Genomic DNA, 21,839 nt, shown 5'->3' with positions numbered 1-21,839 from the left:
GCAATTCTAGAAGCATACTAGATTTGTCTCTCAGGGTCCTTGCCAGGATATTAAAATCCTGTGTGACAGGTGAGTTCTCCCATATTGATAAACTCTCCCTCTTCCAAGCTTCTGTTTCACCGACCTGCTCACCCTGGCCTCTTTATCTAGTACCTGGAGGATCCAGGTCCATATATACTCTTTCAGCTCTCACCAGTATTTGTTGGCAAGGTCCTGGAGCTTATTTTTCCCACAGTCCCTTTCTTCACTTAACAGGTCTAGGACTTCCCTGGCCGGGTTAGTTGTTGGTCACCTGAGGGGAGGTGTGGGAGGACCCTGAGTAAGGCGCATGCTGACTTGTGAAGCAGAAGTCTCAGTATCTTCAAGCATGGGGGGCAGCACTGGCCTTTTACAGGGAAGAGTAGGCTACTTCTGCATGCCCAGAAGGCTCAGAGCATTCTAAGAATTCAAGATACTTGAGTGCATCAACTCAGATAGCCTTATTCCAAGTGTCAGGTCCTACCCCTTCACACATAGGGTCCTGACCACGGCATAGAAGACTTACTGGGGTTGAGAAGTCAACCTCTGAATTTCTACTACTCTTATAATTAAGTCCTGTGAATGTTGGCTATGCACTCTTTCTGGACTTAGTGATTGCTTATGTATTTGCCTTGTGAGTTTTCTTTACCCTGGGTATGGGCAAACTATGGCCAGGGTGGCCAAATCCAGCCTGTTTTTTGTAAATAAAGTATTATTGGAACAGTCCCATGCCTGTTCACTTACATATTTTCTATAGTGGCTTTTGCACTATAACTGCAGAGTTGAAAAGCTGTGACAGGCTGAATGATCCACAAAGACTAAAATAGTTACTATCTAGCCCTATACTGAAAAAGTTTGTCAACCCTGCCTATACATTTCTTTTTTTTCTTCCCAGATCTTACATTGGCTTTTATACTTATTTCATTGATTCTGTGATACATTTTTTTTTCCAATTTGGGGATATGATTTTTTAAAAACATAGCAATAATCCCTGTAACTAAATAATTATACATTGGTCAGATTATTTCCTTGGGATAACTTCCTGGAAGTGGAATTCCAGTAGAAGTGTGTACACATTTTTTAAGACTTTCTGATACATACCCCAAAAACTTTATATCACAAGATGATATTTTTTATGTTTTCCCAGTCAATAGGCAAAAAAATATACCTTGCTTTAAAATGAACATATCTGTTACAACTTAAAAACCCCAAATATTTCAAAAACCTTGCTTATACTTTTCAATATGTTCTTTTCTGTGCATGCATTATATCTCACAATTTAAAATGAAAAAAAAACCTTTCCATTATCTACATAATCTGAGAATGTATATATTACATGCCATTATTATGCTTTCATGTTAATAATTCTTTGTTGTATAAAACCATCCTAAATATTTACAAATGCCCTTCATGGTGGAGACATCACACAATAGCCTATAATTTGGTCTTGGGAATTACTTGAGTCATACTAGAGAAACCTGGACCTCATAAATCTTGTCTCACTGTCTTACCCCCTTTCACATTGCTGCAGGCTAATTCATCAGTCCAAGGAGCACCACGAGATAGCTGTCTGAGGGCCATCAAAAGTGATCTGAAAAGTTCTTTTCTGTATCTGAGACATGACCTTGGGAATAGGGCAACACTGGGGAGAGTTAAACGAGGTGACTTGTTCAAGGGAAAGGTGATATGTGTTTACCATTCAGGGGCATAATACCTTTTTAACATGGGAGTTTAGGCATGTAAAAGAGCAGATGGGTCACTGGAGATCTTTACCTAGACATGAGAAGATTGAATAGGTTTGTGCATGAACATATTCACTAACACACAATTCTGGTTATGTGTCTAATACAGGGGTGGATTCTTTGGGGAATGATAAAGAGGTGGTAGCTACAGCCCCCTCCTCCATGTGTGTGTGTGTTTGTGTGTGTGTGTGTGTGTGTTTAATGAAGGGGGAGGGATATGTCATGGTAATGCATGAAGATATTTTACAAGGGTGATGGGAAAACTGGCCTTTTTTTGCATCCTTTTTGCTGTGGTAGATCTATATTCTTTTTTTCTCCCTGCTCCTCTTCCCCCTTCCCTGCTTTGTTATAAATATTGCCTTTTTAAACAGCTGAGAAGGAGGGTGAGGGTAGTGTCATATTTTGAGCTGAAACACAGGGAACTCAGGCTCTTAGGTACATATGGAAGCGGTGGCATTCTGAGAGATTTAGGGATAGGATATTTCAGATGGGGAGTTAAGGAATTCAGTGAATGGAAGCTCCTGAGAGAAGTTTTTGAGCTGGCTGGTGACAACTTTAGGTCTTCTTGGTCTCAATCAGGTTGAAGCTACCTTTTTGAGCCAACAGCTCACTTTTCCTTATTTTTGTTCTCTTTCGTATAGGGTAGAGAGTATTTTGTGGAGAAAAATAGATGATAGAACTGCAAAATATAACCGCAAGAATGAGGTGTAGTCTTCCCAACTAGAATAATAGGAGCCATATCTGCATCTAGTGAAGGGATGGGTCCCATTCTTGGTTAACATCCTTAATGTGAAGTTGCATTATGTCACTTTCATATTATTTTTCTTAAATAAGAAATGTGGCTGCTTTTGGCCAAGAATTCTGTTAATGCTGATGCTTTTGTTCATGTCTTCATGTGCCATGTAGTTGTCTTCAGTGACCATATTTTTCCATAACTTCTGATTTCTTAAGCCAATCCCAAGCTGGGGAAAGTTTACCAGAGAGACTTTTCAGAAAAATTAGATCAACACAAGAATAATGATTTTTTTTATTAAAGATACATGTTCTCATTTTATTCCAATGTAAAATGAACCTAGGAATAGTAATATTATATTAATTTTCAGGAGCTATAGTGGAATGTTCTGATAGTAGGGGTTCATTTTCCCTTTTAACTGATATTCATTTTTTAAGTTATTGAGGTATAATTGACATATAATATTATATTAGTTTCAGGTGCACAATGTAATGATTTGATATTTGTATATATTGCAAAATGATCACAAGAAGTCTAGCTAACATCCATCACCATATGTTGTTACACATTTGTGTTTGTGTCATAAAACTTTTAAGATCTATTTTCTTAGCAACTTTCAAGTATGCAATACAGTATTAATAACTATAGTCACCATGCTGTATGTTACATCTCCATGACCTATCTATTTTATAATTGGAAGTTTGTGCCTTTTGACTTCTTCACCTATGTTGGCCTTCCCCCCACACTGTGTTTCCCCCTCCCCACCTCTCACCCCACCTTCACCTCTGGCAACCTCCAATCTGTTCTCTGTATCGATGAACTCTGTTGTTTTTTTTTAAACATTCTACACGTGAGATCATATAGTATGTGTCTCTCTCCCATAAAAATTGCTTACTGATGCAGGGAATGCTAATTGTCCCTAAATCTACTCTTTCCTACTTCCTCAGTAATAGTTCTCCTCCCCAATATTTAGCAGCTGATAGTCAGACTAAAGACTCTATTTTGCCAACTCTGTTGCAGATTGGTAAGGCCTTGTGAACAAATTTCAGGCAATGATAAGTAAGTAGAAATGTTCCTAAATGTTGAAGGTATACATTTCTATTCTCCTTCCTCCTCCTGCTGGCTGTGATGCAGATGTCATCACATCCACTAGAGCAGGAATCCACAACCCGTGGGCTGGCTGGCTGTTCTAGAAACAAGGTTTTATTGGAAATCAGCCTTGCTTATTTATTTACATATTGTGTATAACTGCTTTTGTATTACAAAGATGGAGTGATAAGTTATGACAGAGACCATATAGCCAGCAAAGCCTAAAATATCGAATATCTGGCTCTTTAAGCAAAGTTTACTGACTCCTGGGCTAGAGCATGAATTGCCTTCTTGGACCACAAAGACACTGAGAAAACAGTACGTTACAACTTAATGTTCTTTTATCTGGGGATTTCTTTTAATATATAATGTTATCTATGTACCTATTTTTAACTGATAGCTTGATGAAGGGGTCATATCACTAATTATAGTTTATAATATTTTCTGTGCATCTTAGCCATGAACGTTTTATTAATATTTGATTGAACTTTTAATTGGTTTTCTTATTAAAACTAATGTAAAAGTAAATTTGGTATTAAGACCTGGGAAGTATATACATTCCAAAGTTCCATCTGGGTGATGGTTGGAGGCACAGGCATGGACAGGGTCAGTGGACGGACAATGGAGGGACATGGGCATGGGTGAGGATGGAGTCCTGGGGGACAGCAGAGTTTATGGGGTGTGTGTAAGAGACAGTGATGGAGACTGAGAAAAAGAGGCCAGAGATTCAGGAACAGAACCTGGGGTGAGCAGCAGATCTCAGGTACCATATAAGGGGAGAGAACTGAGTTGTGTCAAGAATTGTGTTAAAAGCTAAAGAAAGGACACATTGGATAAAGAATGAGGAAAAAATGTATTAAAAAGTTAGGAAGTCTTTCATTTTCAAGGAAATGCAAATTAAAACCATAATAAGGTATGATATCACAGACCCTAGGATGGCTAAAATCAAAAAGTTAGAGAATAACTAGTCTAGTGAGACATGTAGAAACTGGAACCCTTTTCCACTGCTGAGAGAATTAAAATGGTACAGTCTGATAGCATCTAAATGTTAAATATGAAGTTACCAAATGACCATATGACCTAGTAATTCTACTTCTAGGTATATATCCAAGAGAAATGAACACATGTTCACATAAGAACTTGTTCATGAATGTTCTCACCAGTGTTATTCATAATACCCAGAAGGTGGAAATAATCCAGATGTCCATCAGCTGATGAATAATGAACAAAATGTGGCATATCCATACAATGGAATATTATCTGGCAATAAAAAGCATTGAAGGGGGCATCCCTGGTGGCGCAGTGGTTGTGACTCCGCCTGCCGATGCAGGGGACATGGGTTCGTGCCCCAGTCCGGGAAGATCCCACATGCCGCAGAGCGGCTAGGCCCGTGAGCCATGGCCGCTGAGCCTGCGGGTCCAGAGCCTGTGCTCCATAACGGGAGAGGCCACAACAGTGAGAGGGCCATGTACACCAAAAAAAAAAAAAGCATTGAAGAACTAATACACACTGCGACATGGGTGAACCTTGAAAACATTATGCTAAGGAAAGTAGCCAGTCACAAAAGGCCATATATTATAAGATTCCATTCATATGAAAGAAAATAGAGTGACAGAAAGTATATTAATGATGGCTCAGGGCTGGTAGGGGATGGTGGGAAGATGTGGAGTGATTGCTAAAGGGAATGGGGTTTCTTTTTGAGGTGATGAAAATGCTCTAAAATTGAGTGGTGATGATTGCACATATCTGTGAATATGCTAAAAATGACTGAATTTTGAGCTTTAAGTTGGTGAATTGTATGGTATGTGAACTATATATCAATAAATCTGCCTTAAAAATTAGGATGTCACCAATAGCATTTGAGGAAGCATTTTAAATAGAGTATAAATAGGTGAGGATAGAAGACTGTGGCATGTGAATGGGAGGTGTGGAGCCATGTAGGGGAAGCAGTTTTGAGAGAAGGTTATTTTAGGTTTGGGACGATGTGAAGCCACTTGGAGAGCAGCAGGAGAATCCTGTAAGTGTAGAGTAAGAGTAGTGACCAAGGGAGAGAAGGTATTTTTAGGTTTGGGACGATGTGAAGCCGCTTGGAGAGCAGCAGGAGAATCCTGTATGTGTAGAGTAAGAGTAGTGACCAAGGGAGAGAAGTGATGATTGATGTAGTTAAGGCCAAAGGAAGTTCTTAGGAGATATAGAGATGGCAAGGTGAACTTTCTGAAACCTGTTTTTTTCCAAAATGTGAGAGAGGAATCCTGGGAGCTCATTGAAAAGAGGAACGGCATCAGATTTATTTTTGTAATCTCAGTATCTAGTTAACTTAATGGTAAAGGCACATTTATTCATTCTCTACACATTTAACAAGGGCATACTCTGTGCCAGGTACAGAGCTCATGGCTGGGGATCCAGCAGGGAGGCCTAACAGATAAATCTCTCATAGAAGTCACATTCAAGTTTGTGGGGTAAAACAGTGCAAGGGTTATGGAGGAGACAGTGTTCACTGAATATTCATGTGCTCCTCTCTTTTTCCCAGCATTCCTTGCAGTGAGGTTGGAACCATGTGACTAAATCTGGCCAATGGACTGTGGGCATTCATAGATTTCTGGTTTAGGCTGTATAAAGCCAGTGTGCAGCCTCCATATCTGCTCCTCTGCTATGGTGACCTTGGAAACCACATGCTCATGAAATAATACTTATCCATATTAACTGCAATATGCTCTCATATCTCCTATTTGTTTTGATTCGCCTTCTCTCCATTTCTCTTTCCGTCTCCTGCCATCTCTTCTTCCATCCCCCTGTCCTGATTTTTCTTTCAAGGGCTGGTTCCAACAGCCTAAACTGATTTCATGAGTGATTATTAGGCTCTTTGAAAAAAGTATTGTAGATCAGCATTTTCAACTTTCAATTTGTACATGAATCATAAGGGATCTTGTTAATGCAGATTCTGATTCAGTGGGTCTGAGTTAGAGCCTGAGAGTTTCTAAAAGGCTCCCAGGTGATGATGGTGCTTGCTCAAGGACCACACTTTATATAGCAAGGTTCTAGAGGGTATTCCTCAACTCTGGTAATGAAATTTCTGATAAAAATTTATTTCTCTGGAATAATGCACACATGCACATGCAACAGATTTGTATGTATGCATACAAACATATGCATATGTATATGTGTCCTCACAGTTGCTTGACAATATATCCCCTCCCAGGCACCCTCAATGGTACCTTTCTTCTTAAAGACAGGATATGTTCAAACTTTTGTTTATTAACTGGTGTTTTAGTAGTGTGCCATTTCCTTATATCTGTTGAGAGGGTGAACACACATAGTCATTCTTGAGAACAGTTATGAATGTCTGTGTGTGGAGGAGAGATGCTAGGGGAAGGAGATCAAAACCTTATGAGAGATGAAGGAAGCTTCTTGTGCCTGGCGGAATTCCCACTCCCTTGCTTGGCTTCATCCAATCTCTGTTACTCATGAGAGCTCTTTTAGAGACATCAGAACATGTAATTCCTGCTGTCTGTAAATGTCTCCTTTGGTTTTCATCTCCTAAATGAAGTTCATCTTCTCTGTGTCTGTTGACATGTGCCATAAGTCTCATCACCTTCCAGTCTCCTAAATCCTCTGCTCTTATTCGCAGGACCCTACACTTATGTACATATTATTATCGTTGGCACGGTTGTTTTCATGACAATACATCAACGTGTTTGCTAACAGTGATGAACCTGGGGGAACAACTCAGACAAAAATGTGAGCTTTACACAGAGAAGAATTAGCTGAAAGTACATAAATCATCAACATTAATACTATTAAAGTAAGAGCTGACTGTAAGGGCCTCTGTACCGCAGCATTTAGTGTTTTGATGATAACCTTTACATATATACTAATTTTATGTCATTATAGGAGTAATGTTTAGGAGAAAAGCAAAACAAACTTTCTTCAAATATGCACCAATAAGAAATACAATAAATCCTTGAACATCCTCTAATTTAGAGTCAAAAATGCCTTACATTTCCAGTCTACTCTTTTTCTTTTCTTTTTAAAAAATTTAATTGAAAAAATTGAAGTATAGTTGCTTTATAATGTTGTGTTAGTTTCTGGTGTAGAGCAAAGTGATTCAGTTATATATGTGTGTGTGTGTGTGTGTGTGTGTGTGTGTGTGTGTGTGTGTATATATATATATATTCTTTTCCATTATGGTTTATTATAAGATATTGAATATAATTCCCTGTGCAATACAGTAGGACCTTGTTGTTTGCCTAATTTATGTACAGTAGTTTGTATCTGCTAAACCCAGACTCCTAATTTATCCCCCACCTCCCCTTTCCCCTTTGGTAACCACAAGTTTGCTTTCTATGTTTGTGATTCTGTTTCTGTTTTGTAAATAAGTTCATTTTGGATTCCACATATAAGTGATATCATATGATATATGTCTTTCTCTGACTGACTTACTTCACTTAGTATGATAATCTCTAGGTCTGTCCATGTTGTTGCAAATGGCAATATTTCATTCCTTTTAATGGCTGAGTAATAGTCCACATTATATATATATATATATATATATATATATATATATATATATATCTCACATATTCTTTTCTTCTTTATCCATTCATCTGTTGGTGGACATTTAGGTTGCTTCTTTGTCTTGGCTATTGTAAATAGTGCTGCTATGAACATTGGGATGCATGTATCTTTTTGAATTATAGTTTTCTCCAGATATATGCCCAGGACTGGAATAGCTGGTAACTCTATATGGTAACTCTATTTTTAGTTTTTAAAGGAACATCGATATTGTTTACCATAGTGGCTGTACCAATCTACATTCCCAACAACAGTGTAGGAGGGTTTGCTTTTCTCTACACCTTCTCTAGTATTTATTTATTTGTTTATTTAAAGAATTAATCATTTTTTTGATTTATTTTATTGTTTTATTTATTTACTTTTTGGCTGCGTTGGTTCTTTGTTGCTGCATGCGGGCTTTCTCGAGCTGTGGTGAGTGGGTGCTACTCTTTGTTTTGGTGCACAGGCTTCTCATTGTAGTGGCCTCTCTTGTTGCAGAGCATGGGTTCTAGGTGCACGGGATTCAGTAGTTGTGGCATGTGGGTTCAGTAGTTGTGTCTCGCATGCTCTAGAACGCAGGCTCAGTAGTTGTGGCATGTGGGCTTAGTTGCTCTGTGGCATGTGGGATCTTCCCAGACCAGGGCTTGAACCTGTGTCCCATGCATTTGCAGGCAGATTCTTAACCACTGCACCACCAGGGAAGTCCTCTCCAGTATTTATTATTTGTAGACTTTTTAATAATGGCCATTCTGACTGGTGTGAGGTTATACCTCACTGAAGTTTTGATTTGCATTTCTCTAATAATTAGCAACATTGAGCATCTTTTTGTGTGCCTGTTGGCCATCTGGATGTCTTCTTTGGAGAAATGTCTATTTAGGTCTATTTAGGCCCATTTTTTGATTGGGTTGTTTGGTTTTTTGTTATTGAGTTGTATGAGCTGTTTGTCTATTTTGAAAATTAAGCCCTTGTTGGTCACATCACTGGCAAATATTTTCTCCCAGTTTTATGGTTTCCTTTGCTGTGCAAAAGCTTTCAGTTTGATCAGGTTCCTTTTGTTTATTTTTGCTTTTATTTTTATTGTCTTGAGAGACTGATCTAAGAAAACATTGCTATGATTTATGTCAGAGAATGTTTTGCTTGTGTTGTCTTCTATATTTTTCTGTTTTTCCTAATCTCTTATGTATCTGCTGGCAAAAATCTGAGGAGAACAGCACATGAGCATTTTAACTGGACCCTTGGTTCTGAGCAAAGTTGGCTTCCCCATGCACTAATCTCTGTACTTTAGGCCACAGAGACCAGCATTAGGCATGGCTTTGAATTCTGGTAATGACATATTTCAGCTGATTTGTCAACCAGAACTGTTTGTCAGTGGCCAGCCTCTGTAAGTGGCATAAGGAATCCAGTAAAACAGAACCTTAAATCAGAACGGTAATGATTCATGAAATGTAAAACAAACCTTAAATCTAAAGGGTACTTGAGTACCATCTCTTGGCCATGAGGCCACATACTACAAACTAAGGCAAAAACTGAAAACCTGGAGTGGCCTGATGTATGAGAATAGGAAAGTTGTCCACAGCCCCAAATAAATGGCAGACCACACAATTCTGCCTCCAGAATGGTTAATAAAGGAGTGTGGAGGCTCTTCTCCAAAGATGGCCTTCCAATGAGGCATGCCTCCCTTGACAGACTTTCTGGCAGGTGGGTGTGCCAACAGGTGGGTGTTCAGACACACAGATGTCCAGATGTTACTGGCAATCTTGGATCTACATGCCCTTCATGTAGCAAAGACAATCTACTGACACTGGTTGTACTGAAGGAAAGTAAAGTGCTTATTGCAAGGCATCAAGCAAAGACAAAGGACAGTTCTTGCTCAAAAGACCAGAACTCCCTAATGGCATTCAGGGAAGTGTTTTTAAAGGCAACACTTGGGGTGTGGGTTTCAGGGTGTCTGATCAGCTCATGGACACTCTTCTGACTGGTTGGTGGTGAGGTAACAGGGTGAAGTTTCAAGAATCTGAATCATCAACCTCTGGTCCCAATGAGTTCAGAGTCTGTGTACTTGTGGTCAGCAGTTTCCATCTGGTGGGAATCTGGTTTCTGTAAAAACAACTTAGGAATGTGCGTCAGACATTATTATCTATGTCTTTCAGTGAGAAATGGAAGGTCTGGTGGCTCTGCTATATGGCTGATCTATTGTTTAAATTTTTACCAGTTTCCCTGCCTGACAGCTATTCTTTGTTTCTACATGTTCACATTTTCCTAATCATTAACTCTTGAGCCAGCTTTTGAGACTCAGGGGAGCCTGAAGCAAAGCCTTTTACTTAAGAGAGCCGGAGCACGGGGTGGTGGGCTTGTATACCTGAGAGGGTCCTAAAGAGTCCTGCTTGGTATAACAGACAGACAGATGTTCAGACTGATTTCAACAGATTGACAGATGTTCCGACAGACAAGTTTTGGACACACGGACATTCAGAAACACGATTATCAGACACATGGACAGGGGTTCAGACTGACGTTTAAACAGACTCACATTCAGAAAAATGAAGAGATGTCCAGACAGATGGTTGGTTGGACAGATGGATAGATGTTCAGACAGAGAGCCATTTTTGCAGATAAGCATGCAGACAGATGGATGTTCACACAGACAGACTGATGTTCGGACAGTGGGTGTTCAGACAGATGGACATAAGTTAAGAAAGATGGACATACAAACAGATGGACATTGGAACAGATTGATACACATTCAGACAGATGGGCATTCTTAGAGATGGGTGTTCTGACACACAGATGTTCTGAGATGGACTTTCTGAAAAATGGATATTCTGATAGATTCATATTTAGACAGATTAATATTCAGAAAGACATTTTTACAGATGGACATTCAAACACATGGACACACATTCTGACAGAGAACCTTTCTGGCAGACAGACTTTCTGACAGATGGGCATGTGGACAGATGGGTGTTCAGACAGACCAGTGTTCAGATGGATGGATGTTCCCACTAATGGACAGTTAGGCAGATGAACAGTTATTCACAGAGAGGGAAGTTCAGACAAACAATTCTTCTGACAGACATTTCAGCAGACAGGTGTGCTGACAGATGTTTTGTGGCAACCCTGCATGAAGTGAGTCTATCTATGCCATTTTTTCCAATACCAGTTGCTCACTCAGTGTCTCTGTATCACATTTTGGTAATTCTTGCAATATTTCAAACTTTTTCATTATCATTTAATTTGTTATGGTGATCTGTGATCAGTGATCTTTGATATTACTATTGTAATTGTTTTGGGGTGCCAAGAATGGCACCCATACAAGATGGTGAACTTAATTAATAAATGTGTGTGTTCTGACTGATTCACTGACAGGCTGCTCCCCCATCTCTTTCCCTCTCCTTGGGCCTTTCTCTACCTTAAGACACAACAATATTTAAATTAGGTCGATCTAGAGGCCTACAATGACCTCTAAATATTCAAGTGAAAGGAAGAATCACATGTCTCACTTTAAATCAAAAGCTAGAAATGATTAAACTTAGGGAGGAAGGCCTATCAAAAGCTCAAATAGGCCAAAATCTAGGCCTCTTATGCCAAACAATTAGCCAAGTAGTGAATGCAAAGGAAAAGTTCTTGAAGGAAAGTAAAAGTGCTACTCCTTTGAACACATGAATGATAAGAAAGTGAAACAAACTTATTGCTGATATGAAAAGAGTGTTAGTGGTCTGGATAGAAGATTAAGCCAGCCACAACTTTGCCTTAAGCCAAAGCCTAGTCCAGAGCAAGGTCCTAACTCTCTTCAATTCTATGAGGGCTTTGAGTAGTGAGGAAGCTACAGAAGAAAAGTTTGAAGCTAGCATAGGTTGATTCATGAGTTTATGGAAAGTAGCTGTCTCTACAACATCAAAGTGCAGGGGCTGATGTAGAAGATACAGCAAGTAATCTAGGACATCTAGCTAAGATAATTAATGAAGGTGGCTATATCAAACAACAGATTTTTAATATAGCCTCATAGTGGAAGATGATGTCATCTAGGACTTGCATAGCTAGAAAGAAGTCAATGCTTGGCTTTAAGTCTTCAAATGACAGGCTGACTCTCTTATTAGGGGTTAATGCAGCTGGTGATTTGAAGTTGAAGCTAATGCTTAGTTACCATTCTGAAAATCCTAGGGATCTTAGGAATTATGCTATATCTACTCTGCCTGTGTTATATAAATGAAACAACAAAGCCTGGATGACAGTGCATCTGTTTTCAAATGGTTTACTGAATATTCTAAGCCCACTGTTCAGATCTTTCACTCAGAAAAAAAGACTCCTTTCAAAATATTACTGCTCACTGACAATGCACCTGATTACCCAAGAGCTCTGATGGAGATGTACAACAAGATTAATGTTTTCATGGCTGCATCCATTCTGGGTCAAGGAGTAATTTTGACTTTCAATTCTTCTTATTTAAGAAATACATTTTGGGAATTCCCTGGTGGTCAGTGGTTAGGACTCCATGCTCTCATTGCCAAGGGCCTGGGTTCAGTCCCTTTTTGGGGAACTAAAATCCCACAAGCCATGCAGCACAGAAAAAAAAGGAAAGAAAGAAACACATTTTGTAAGGTTTAGATGCCATCGGTAGTGATTCCTCTGATGGATCTTGGCGAAGTAAATTTAAGGACATTCGTGATTCATGGGAAGAGGTCAAAATATAAACATTAACAGGAATTTGGAAGAAGCTGATTCTAACCCTCGTGGATGACTTTTTGAGAGGTTCAAGTCCTCAGTGGAAGAAGTAACTGCGGATGTGGTGGAAATAGCAAGAAAACTAGCACTAGAAGTGTAGCCTGAAGATGTGATTGAATTGCTGCAATCTCATGATAAAACTTAATGGAGGAGTTGTTTCATACAGATGAGCAAGAAAAGTGGTTTCTTGAGGTAGAATCTACTCCTAGTAAAGATGCTATGAAGATTGTTGACATGAAAACAAAGGATTAAGAATATTTCATAAACTTAGTTGATAAAGCAGTGGCAGGGTTTAGAGGATTGACTACAATTTTGAAAGAAGTTCTACTCTTGGTAAAATGCTACTGAAGAGCATTGTATGTTACAGAGAAATCATTCGTGAAAGGAAGTCAATCGATGCCACAAACTTCATTATTATCTTATTTTAAGAAATTGCCACAGCCACCCCAGTCACCTTCAGCAACCACCATGCTGATCAGTCAGCAGCCATCAACAGTGAGGCAAGACCCTCCACCAGCACAAAGATTACAACTAACTTGCTGAAGGCTCAGATGACGGTTAGCAATTTTTAGCAAGAAAGTACATTTAAATTAAGGTATATACATTATTTTTTAGACATAATTCTATTACACATTTAATATACTACAGTACAATGTGAATGTAATTTTATATGCACAGGAAAACCAAAAACTTCATGTGACTCTCCTGCATTGTCTGCTTTATTGTGGTGGCCTGGAACTGAACCTACAGTATCTCCACAGTATGCTTGTATTCAGACACAGAGACCTATGTTGAGGCAGATGAATGTTCCAAACGGTGGACAGACATACTAATAGATGGCTGTTCTGACACATGGATGATCAGACAGAAGGACAAACCTCAGATGACTGGATGTTTGGACAGATGGACAGAAGATGTTCTGCCAGACAGATATTCTGCCAGAAAGGCAAAATTACAACTATTTACAGAGAATCTATTGATGAGAATGACCTAAAGACTAGCCAAAAATGATATTCCATAACAAAATATATAAAGAAGGAACCATGATGTGATGGGTAGGAGGGGTGGAGACAAGGTATGGTCAAGATCCACAACCAACAAACTGGAGGATAATCATAATTGCAGAGGGTCTCTCAAAGGAGTGAGGGGTCCAAGCCCCACATTAGGCTCTTTAGCCTAGGGGTCCTACACCAGGATGATGAGCCCCTAGAATGCATGACATGGAAGGCCAGTGGGGCTTGTGTATGGAAGAGTTGGAGAGCTGTAGGAAACAGAGACTCTGTTCTTATACAGCGCATGAAAAATCTCACATGCTTCAAGACTAAGTGTGGAGGCAGTAATTTGAAAGGAGATTGGGTTAAATCCACTTGTTGATATTTGAGAGCCTCCTGGAGAGGCAAGAGGCAACTGGGACTCCCTCGGCGGACACAGACACAGGTGAGAGCCATTTATGGAAGTTCGTTTTACCATGAGGACACTGGTGCAGGCAAACCCCATTTGGAGTCCTCCCTCAGGCCTAATAGTGCTGGGAGCTTACCTGTCCATCAACTGGTTGGCACCAGTCCCAGGACTCCCCAGGCTCAGAATTCAGCCATAAGGGACACAGCCCTGCTCATCAGTGGGCCAGCACCAGTCCTGGGCCTTGTCCCCCAAGGCTCACAGACAGCTGCTGGGACCCAGCCCCTTCCACCAGTGGGTCACCACAACTCTAGGTCCCCTAGGCCATGCAGCCAGGCACACTGTGAACTGATGACACCCATCAGCAAGCTGGCACCTACACACAAAGCAGGGCCTAATAGCTAAGTAAGCCCAGGGGCTAGCCCTGCCTACCAGCATGCCCAGAGTTGTCAGCCTCATTACAATAGAAGGGCCCATGCAGCCCACATAGGGGGCACCCCTAGAGCATATAGATCTGATGTCCAGAGAGGAGGGTGCTGCTGGACCCCATAGGACATCTCCTACATAAGGCCACTTCTTCAACATTGGGAAACATAACTGAACTGCCTAATACACAGAAATAAACACAGAGAATTCAGCAAAATGAGGAGATAGAGGAATGTGTTGTAAACAAAGGAACAAGGCTAAACTGCAGAAGAAGAACTAAGTGAGGTGGAGATAAGCCGTCTACCCAATAAAGAGTTCAAGGAAATAATCATAAAGATGCTCAACGAACTTGGGAGAAGAATGGAAGAACACAGTGAGAATTTAACAAAGAGTTAGAAAATATAAAGAACCAAATGGAGCTGAATAATACAACAATCAATAAAAAATACACTAGAAGGAAGCAACAATAGATTAGATGATACAGAAAAATGAAGCAGTGAACTGGAAGTCAGAATAGTGGAAATCACCCAAGCTGAACAGAAAAAAAAGAATTAAAAGAAATAAGGATAGTTTAAGAGACCTCTGAAACAATGTCACATATACTAACATTCACATCATAGGGGTCGTAGAAGGAGAAGAGAGAGAGAAAGGGACTGCTAACATATTTGAAGACAAAATAGTTGAAAACTTCCCTAACCTTGGAAAGACCACAGACATCCAGGTCCGGGAAGCACAGAGTTGCAAACAAGATGAACCCAAAGAGAGCCACACCAAGACACTGTACTTAACATGGCAAAAATTAAAGATGAAGAGAGAATCAAGAAAAGCAACTAGATATCTACAAGGGAACTCCTGTAATACCACAAGCTGACTTCTCAGCAGAAACTTTGCAGGGCAGAAAGGAGTGGCATGATATAGCTAAGGTGATGAAAGGAAAAAACCTGTAACCAAGAATACTCTACTTGGCAAGGCTATCATTTAGATTTGAAGGAAAGATAAAGCATATTACAGATGAGCAAAAGCTCAAAGAATTCAGCACCACTAAACTGATTGATAAGAATTATTAAAGGGATTTCTCTAAGTGGAAAAGTAAAGATCACAACTAGAAATATTAAAATTATAAAAGGAAAAACCTCATTGGTAAATGCAATATACAGTAAAGGTGTAGATCAACCACTTATAAAGCTAGTAGAAAGGTTAAAAGACAAAAGTAGTAAAATCATCTATACCTATAATAAGTAGTTAAGGGATACACAAAACAAAATGATGTAAAATATGATGCAGAAAACAGTACATATGGACGAGGGGAGTAAAAATTCAGCATTGTTAAATGTGTTCGAATTTAAGAGATTTTAAGCTTAAAATAATCATATATATATATATATATATATATATATATATATATATATAGGTTGTTACATATAAACCTCATGGTAACCACAATCCAAGAATCTATAATAGATACACACACACAAAAGAGAAAGGAATCCAAACATAACACCAAAGATAGTCATCAAATCACAAGGGAAGTGAGGAAAAGAAGAAATAAATGAAAAAGGACTACAAAACAACCCCAAAACAATTAAAATGGCAATGAGTATATACCTATCAATAATTACTTTAAATGAAAATGAATTTTTGCTCCAATCAAAAGACATAGAGTGGCTTGAATGGATAAAAGAACAAGACCCATAAATATGCTTCCTACAAGACATTCACTTCAGATCTAAAGTCACACATAGACTAAAAGTGAGAGGATGGAAAAGAGTATTCCTTGCAAATGGAAATGAAAAGAAAGCTGTTGTAGCAATACTTATATAATAAAAATAGAATTTAGAACAAAGACTGTAATCAGAGACAAAGATATTATAAAGATCAGAGCAGAAATAAATGAAATAGAGACTAAAAAACGAGAACAAAACAAAACAAAAAATCAATGAAATGAGAGCTGGTTCTTCAAAAACATAAGCAAAACTGATAAACCTTTGCCAGACTCATCAAGAAAAAAAGAGAGAGGATTCAAATTAATAAAATCAGAAATAGAAAAGAAGTTAAAACTGAAACCACAGAAATATGAAGGATCATAATTAACTGCTATGAAAAACTATATGCCAATAAAATGGAAAACCTAGAAGAAATGGACAAATTACCAAAATGTACAATGTGAAACAGAAAGAAATAGAAAATGTGAACAGACAAATTACTATTAATGAAATTGAAAAAATAAAGAAAAATTTTAAAAACTCCCAACAGGGACTTCCCTGGTGGTGCAGGGGTTAAGAATCCACCTGCCATTGCAGGGGACACAGGTTTGAGCCCTTGTCCATGAAGATCCCACATGCAGCAGGGCAACTAAACCCGTGTGCCACAACTACTGAGCTTATGCTCTAGAGCCTGGGAACCACAACTACTGAGCCCACGTACACAACTACTGAAGCCCATGTGCCTAGAGACCATGTTCTGCAACAAGAGAAGCCACTGCAATGAGAAGCCCATGCACTGCAATGAAGAGTAGCTCGTGCTCGTCACAACTAGAGAAAGCCCGCGTGAACCAACGAAGACCCAACACAACTAAAAATAAATGAATGAATAAATAAATAAATAAATAAATCTATTTTTTAAAAAAAACTTCCGACAAACAAATTCTAGGACCAGACAGCTTCACAGGTGAATTCTATGAAATATTTAGAGAAGAGTTAGCACCCATCCTTCTCAAACTATTCCAAAAAACTGCAGAGAAAGGAATTCTTCCAAACCTATTCTATGAGGCCAGCATCACCCTGATACCAAAACAGAAAAAGGTATCACACACAAAAAAAGAAAATTAGAGGCCAGTATCACTGATAAACATAGATGCAAAAATACTCAAAAAATATTAGCAAGCTAAATCCAACAATACATCAGATGGATAATACACCATAATCAAGTGGGATTTATCCCAGGGATACAAGGATTTTTAACATCCACAAATCAATGTGATGTACCACATTAACAAGCTGAAGAATAAAGAACTCATGATCATCTCAATAGATGCAGGTATAGCTTTTGACAAAATTCAAAATCTGTGTATTATAAAAACTCCCCACAAAGTGGGTATAGAGGGAATATAATTCAACATAATAAAGGCCATACTTAAAAATTATGTATTATATAACATACTACTCAAGGGTGAAAAACTGAAAGCATTTCCTCTAAGGTCAGGAATAAGACAAGGATGTCCACTCTCACCACTTTATTCAACATAGTTTTGGAAGTCCTAGCCACAGCAATCAGAGAAGAAAAAGAAATAAAAGGAATACAAACTGGAAAGGAAGAAGTAAAACTGTCACTGTTTGCAGATGACATGATACTAAACATAGAAAATCCTAAAGAAGGCAGCAGAAAACTACTAGAGCTCATCAATGAATTTGGTAAAGTTGCAGGATACAAAATTAACATACAGAAATCTCTTGCATTCTTACGCACTAACAATGAAAGATCACAAAGAGAAATTAAAGAAACAATCCTATTTACCATTGCATCAAAAAGAATAAAATACCTAGGAATAAACCTACCTCAGGAGGCAAAAGACCTGCACTCAGAAAACTATAAGATGAAAGGAATCAAAGATGACACAAACAGATGGAGAGATATACCATATTTTTGGATTGGAAGAATCAACATTGTGAAAATGACTACACTACCCAACGCAATCTACAGATTCAATGCAATATACATCAAATTATCAATGGCATTTTTTACAGAATTAGAACAAAAACTTTTACAATTTTTAATGGAAACACAAAAGACCCTGAATAGCCAAAGCAATCTTGAGAAAGAAAAACGGAGCTGGAGGAATCAGGCTCCCTGACTTCAGACTATACTACAAAGCTACAGTAATCAAGACAGTATGGTACTGGCACAAAAACAGAAATATAGATCAATGGAACAGGATAGAAAGCCCAGAGATAAACTCACACACATATGGTCACCTTATCTTTGATAAAGGAGTCAAGAATATACAATGGAGAAAAGACTCCTCTTCAATAAGTGGTGCTGGGGAAACTGGACAGCTACATGTAAAAGAATGGAATTAGAACATTTTCTCACACCATACACAAAAATAAACTCAAAATGGATTAGAGACCTAAATATAAGGCTATAAAACTCTTAGAGGAAAACATAGGCAGAACACTCTCTGACATAAATTGCAGCAATATCTTTCTTGATCCACCTCCTAGAGTAGTGAAAATAAAAACAAAAATAAACAAATGGGACCTAATTAAACTTAAAAGCTTTAGCACAGCAAAGGAAACCATAAACAAAATGAAAAGATAACCCACAGAATGGGGGAAAATATTTGCTAATGAAGTGACTGTCAAGGGATTAATCTCCAAAATATACAAACAGCTCATGCAGGTCTATGTCAAAAAAACAAACAACCCAATCACAAAATAGGCAGAAGACGTAAATAGACATTTCTCCAAAGAAGACATACAGGTGGCCAAAAACCACATGAAAAGATGTTCAACGTCACTAATTCTAAGAGAAATGCAAGTCAAAACTACAATGAGGAACTAATGAGAACCTGCAGTAAAGCACAGGGAACTCTACACTTCTACTGTGTACAGTAGAAACTAACACAACATTGTAAAACAACTATACGCCAATTGAAAAAGAAAGCTACAATGAGGTGTCCTCTCACACCAGTCAGAATGGCCATCATCAAAAAGTCTACAAACAACAAATGCTGGAAAGGTTGTGGAGAAAAGGGCACCCTGCTACACTGTTGGTGGGAATGTAAAGTGGTACAACCATTATTGAGAACAGTATGGAGGTTCTTTAAAAAACTAAATATAGAACTACCATATGATCCAGGAATCCCACCCCTGGGCATATATCTGGAGAAAACCATAATTTGAAATGTTACATGCACCCCAATATTCATTGTAGCACTATTTACAATAGCCAAGACATGGAAGCAATCTAAATGTCCATCGACAGAGGAGTGCATAAGAAGATAGGGTATATATATATATATATATATATATATATATATATATATATATACATACACATACAATGGAATATTACTCAGCCATGAAAAAGAATGAAATAATGTCTTTTGCAGCAACATGGATGGACTTAAAGATTGTCATACTGAGTGAAGTAAGTCAGAGAGAGAAAGACAAATATCATATGATAGTGCTTATATGTGGACCTAAAAAATGGTACAAAGGAACTCATTTACAAAACAGAAATAGAGTCACAGATGTAGAAAACAAACTTATGGTTACCAGGGGGAAATGGGGGAGGGGACAAATTGGGAAATTGGGATTGACACATACATAGTACTATATATAAAATAGATAACTAATAAGGGCCTACTATATAGCACAGAGAACTCTACTCAGTACTCTGTTATGACCTATATGGGAAAAGAATCTAAAAAAGAGCAGATATATGTGTAACTGATTCACTTTGCTGTACAGCAGAAAGTAACACAACATTTTACATCAACTATACGCCAATAAGAAATTTAAAAAAAACAAACAAATTGACAAAAAAAAGTTTCTTGTTGGAGAACATTCCAAGGACAGGTGATGCCTAGGTCCTGAAGTGGTATGAAGATGATCTGTTCAATGTATAGAAAGAAACCTAGAGGGAAAGGGCAATGAGAATTTAAAAAAAATTAGAGTTATGTCTTATTTTTTCCCTGAATTCTGTTAAAAGATGGACAAATAAATTATTCCCCCAAGTTCAATGGTTGTTTTGGGGGCTCACCATATATAAAGGTTCATGATGACAACCTTCTTCCTCTGAGCTATTATACATGAATTTTTAAAAAATAATTAAAATTGACAGCATTTGTCCCAGTTCAAAAATAAAATACTTCAGTTCCACAATAACAAGAATAAATTAATCAATAGAAGCATATCCAGAGAAGACACTGATGACCAAATTAGACAAGAGCCTTATATATCAGTTATAAATATACTATTGCCTTTGTACAAGATAGAGGAAATTATGAGCATAAGTCAGGTGCTCCTGAGACACATCCTAGAATCTAGGGCATCTTGACTCCCCTGACTGGTTTCTGGGGGAATGTGGGGTAAGAGGTGCCCTTGGCTTCTGAGTCATCATGCCAACAGGGCATCATGGTATTCCACTGAGACTCCTGGAGACTTCCATGCCCTCAAACAGTGTGAAGTTGTTGCTAGCATCCTGTGGCAGATGGGGAACAGGGAGAGGGGGGATGAGGGTTAGGGTCATTCCGTCCCAGGAAGCTCCCTGCCCATAGATGAAAACCCCAGTGGCAGCCCCCAGAGCCCTTGGTGAGCCTGGGTCTGCTTCTTCTGTCTGCTCTCTGGAGGAGAGCCACTGAAGGTCTTGGCATCCTTGGGGGATCTGGAGCTCTTGGGAATCTTCCTCAGGGCACAATGGCTCCCTTCAGCACCAAGAGTTAGTCCCATGGGGAAGGGACACTGAGCCCAGGTTGGAGTGCTACAACCACATCCTGGTATGCCAGTGACTACACCTTCCTAAGTGGCCTATCAACGTGTCCTTGGTACACACCCAAGGGACCTGGCAGAGCCCCAGCAATCACCTGGGATTTCCCAAACAAGCCCAAAGTCTCGACCTCCTTGAAGGATTTTTCACCTTCAGGACTAGTGAATGGAGCCCTATAGTTGGCCACACATTCAAGTGAAGTTCTCACAAAGCTCATAATCTCCCCCTGAAAAGCAATATTGGACAAGTGATACAATTCTCTTATATTTTTTGCCTTATATTCTTTATTGTTAGGAAAGTGAAAATAAAGTGACATGTTTGTGTGTGTGCATGTGTGTGTGTGTGAATGACAGTAAAAGTTGTTTAAGAGGAAGACTTGTGAAAGTGGGATCGACACAGAGGAGAAGTGTTTTGTTTTTGACAAATATCTCCTAGGACATGTGCAGAAAGCAATGAAGGAGACACAGAGATAATAACATATATCTATGTTATGATGGTCAAAGAAACTGAAGGAAGAAGCACCTGCTGCAACTTTGCCAGGAGGGACAGGAGGCCCAGGAATGCTCAATCAAAGGATGATGATGCCTGTAAAAATTAATAAACAGGGGAATTCCCTAATGGTCCAGTGGTAAAGAATCCCCCTTGCAATGAAGGGGACACAGGTTTGATCC

The sequence above is a fragment of the Mesoplodon bidens genome (genome assembly GCF_964165515.1).
Source record: "Mesoplodon bidens genome assembly, contig: HAP1_SCAFFOLD_92, whole genome shotgun sequence".
Taxonomy (NCBI): Eukaryota; Metazoa; Chordata; class Mammalia; order Artiodactyla; family Ziphiidae; genus Mesoplodon; species Mesoplodon bidens.
Note: the sequence above shows the minus strand (reverse complement) of the source record.